This window comes from Myotis davidii, unplaced genomic scaffold, assembly GCF_000327345.1.
Source record: "Myotis davidii unplaced genomic scaffold, ASM32734v1 scaffold234, whole genome shotgun sequence".
NCBI classification, from domain to species: Eukaryota; Metazoa; Chordata; class Mammalia; order Chiroptera; family Vespertilionidae; genus Myotis; species Myotis davidii.
Genome location: NW_006285617.1, coordinates 149,418 through 153,366, shown reverse-complemented (window position 1 = coordinate 153,366; position 3,949 = coordinate 149,418). Strand labels below are relative to the sequence as shown.

Genomic DNA, 3,949 nt, shown 5'->3' with positions numbered 1-3,949 from the left:
AGCATATTGGTTCGAGCCAATTTCTGGGCTCTCTATTCTATTCCATTGATCTATATGCCTATTTTTGTGCCAGTACCAGGCAGTTTTGAGAACAGTGGCTTTGTAATACAGCTTGATATCTGGTATTGAGATCCCACGTACTTTGTTCTTCTTTCTCAGGATTTCTTCAGCTATTCGAGGTCTTTTTTTATTCCAGATGAATTTTTGGAATGTTTATTCTAGATCTGTGAAATATGTCGTTGGTATTTTAATAGGGATTGCATTGAATCTATAGATTGCTTTAGATAGTATGGACATTTTAATTATGTTAATTGTACCAATCCATGAACATGGTATATTCTTCCACTTCTTTATATCTTCTTCTATCTCTTTTTTCAATGTCCTATAGTTTTCTGAGTTCAATGTTTTACCTTTTTGGTTAAGTTTAGTCCTAAGTATCTGAAAATTTTTGTTGCGATGGTAAATGGAATTTTTTTTTTTTAGTCTCTCTTTCTGATAGATCATTATTGGTGTATTAAAATACCATCGAGCTTGGCCAGTGGGCTCACTGTTTGAGCATTGACCTATAAAGCAGGAGCTCACAGTTTGATGCCCAGTCAGAGGACAAGCCCAGGTTGCAGGCTCCATCCTCAGTAGGGGGCATGCAGGAAGCAGTTTATCAATGATTCTCTCTCATCATTGATGTTTCTCTCTCTCTCAATCCCTCTTCCTTCTTCTCTGAAATCAATAGACTGGCTAGGACTTCTAGTACTATATTGAAGAGTAGTAAAAGCAGATATCCCTATCTCATAATTGTTCTTAAGGGAAATGGTTTTAGTTTTTGCCAACTGAGTATGAGGTTGGCTGTACATTTGTCATATATGGCCTTTATTTTGTCAAGGTGTGATTCTTTTGATCCCACTTTGGTGGGAGTTTTTTTCAAAAATGGTGTCAGATTTTTTCAAACACTTTTTCTACATCTATTGATATAATCATGTGTTCTTTGTCTTTCAATTTGTTTATGTAATGTATCATGTTTGTTGATTTGTGAATATTGCACAGCCTTGCATCCCTGGAAAAAAATCCCACTTGGTCATTGTGAATGACCTTTCTAATATGTTCTTGAGTCTTATTTGCTAATATTCTATTATTGACTTTTTGGACAGGTTCATCATGGTTGTCATGAAAAAAATGTTTAGGATACTTTATATTTCTTACAAAAACCTGAAAAAGTAATTAGAAAATCCTAAAAGACTTTGTGTCTTGAGCAGTTAAAGAGAACAGTTAAAGAGAACCATTAATTAATAGTTTGACACATACCTATTGAACCTATTTTTAATCTTTGAATTTTCTGCTTAAAATGCTTTTATTTGCAATTTCATACACTTAGCTGAGAGCTGAATCAATCAACTCAGAAAGGTTTCTACTTCAACTATCTTTGAGAAGCACAGATAAGATCAAACAACAAAAGATCATATCTTGCACTAAATGTATGATCTAATCTAATTCACTGAATATCAAATTGTTTCAAAGAACTAATGTTCAAAGAAACCAACTTAAAAAAATAAAACCTTTGAGCACAGGTGGTATTGCTCAGTGGTTGAGCGTCAATCTATGAACCAGAAGGTCACAGTTCGCTTCTGGGTCAAGGCACATGCCTGGGTTGCAGGCTAGATCCCCAGTGTGGGGCATGTAGGGGGCAGCCAATCAATGATTCTCTCTCATCATTGATGTTTCTTTTATCTTGCTCACTCTCCCTTCCTCGTTGAAATCAATAAACAATATTTTTAAAAATCCTTTTATATACCTATAATGTAAACTCAAATGTAATGATTTGCTATAATTAATTAACTCTATAATCATTATGCATACTGGGAGCACACTACTTACTAGGACCTATAGATATAGGAAAAAAATACAAAAATCTTGGCTCAAAACTACCCTCAGTGGTTACTAAAAATTATAATATATCACTGCCACATTTTGGCATGATAGGATTATGAATAAAGCCTTCTGAAAAGCCTCATGTGAGAAAAAGGACAGAAGCATTATATAAGGAGAAGAAGAGCTTCTTCTATTAAACAAAAAATGTATTACTAATGTATTCAGACAAGAAGTCTTTAAAATTAAAAACCATACCACTTAACTCACTTAACATAACAGATTCATTTAATAATAATATCTACATGGTAGCTAAAATTTAACCCATTAATTTAATCCACATAACACACATATATTTAGAATTATCCATTTTGATTACATAACTCAATTTTATGTAAATTATATAACTAAAAGAAAATAGATATTTGTCTATTTTATTTCAGTTTTATGTCCATAATTCCTCATATGTAACATTTCAAATACAATTTATGAAATTATTTACAGTTTGTTTTATATTAAATTCATTTTTATTCTCTTTCCATTTATCCCTTCTATACCCATTATTGTGAATCATTACTTTAAATATAGAATTTTCCTAATTGCTCTAAATTGTCTTTCTAAAATGAAGCTAAGGTCATATAAACTAAATCACTTAGGCAGAAAAATAATTAATCTAAATAAGATAATGACTAATAAAAATATCACCTTTGGGTTTGTAATCAAGGCAGGATTTGAGTCTCAAAAAAAGTAGACATCCAGAGGGCAAAAACACATTAATTCAGAAGCTAAGGGATGGAGTTCTAACCTAATCTCTGGCAATTTCAAACTGAATGTCCTTGGTCAAAACTTCTTCATTATCAAATTATAGCCTTGGGACTAAATGACTTCACATTAAAAAGTACTGACTATAAAATGAAGCTTTCCTTCCTGGGTTTATGTCACCATCAACTTTAATTAGACTTCTAATGTGAAAAGGATTCTCACCTGTTGCTTTTTCCCCCCTTCCTCTCAGTTATAAAACATGTATTTTTTTTTATAAACAGAAATTAATGACTTGGTTATTTGCAATTAATCATTCTTCTGCATAAAATCCTAAAATAATATCTTAAATACCCTTCAAAACACATCAATGAGGCAGCAATAAAGTAAGACAGCAATAAAAAGGAGTGTGATAACTGTAGTATGTATTTATGTACCACACATCCCAAAAGGGGTCATCATGAGTATGAGTTATTCATGGAGTTCTTACTAATAAAACACTGCCCCAGGAATTGAAGTGATGAGATATAACTCAGAAGGATAAGGTCGACTGATATTGATGGGATTCTATAACAATATTAGAGGCCTGATTCATGATGATTCAAGCAAGAATGGGCCTTCCTTCCCCTGGCTGCTGGCACCACTTTGCTTCGGCCAGAGCTGTCTTTCTGCCTTCCCATGGTTCCCAAGAGGCCCAGAGTGGTTGGGGCAGTGCAGATGTCTGTGTCATTGCCATGGCTATCATGCAAGCATTCTGCCCTGCCCCCACCACTCGGCACCTGTGTATGCTAATTAACCTGCAAGCTATGTTGGGTTAATTTGCATGCTCACCCCTGATTGGCTGGTGGGTGTAGCGAAGGTATGGTCAATTTGCATCTTTCCCTTTTATTAGTGTAGATGTGTAATCATGAAATTAAAACATGCTGGAGAGGACATGGACATATTCCTGACTAGAAGACTAGAAACAATTGAGGGGTGATTTGGTGCAGATATTGTGGAGCTAATCTATCATTTGCCATTCAATTGGAGAGAAAAAATCAGCAATAAATTAATTAGCAGTTTGGAGTTGTGTTTAAATGTTTGGGTTTTATTATCTTATAAAAAGAAACTTACAAATAATCTATTTTTTACCTTTTTACTTTCTTTTTTCTTTCTTTCATCTTTATTTATTTTTCTTTTTTTATTCCATTTGGTTCTATTAATGCCCCTTTTCATTTGACATCTAAAAGCCATATTATTCTAGAAGATTTAAACTTAATTTTCCCTGAATATTTAATTTAATCATATTAAATTAAATATTTATTTAATCATTTAATATTTATTTAATATT

At 32.9% G+C, this 3,949-nt stretch overlaps 1 pseudogene; it reads left to right on the top strand.

Moving 5' to 3' along the window:
- The window catches only part of LOC102771205, an 18,610-nt pseudogene that overhangs the window by 3,266 nt on the left and 11,395 nt on the right, over positions 1-3,949 (top strand).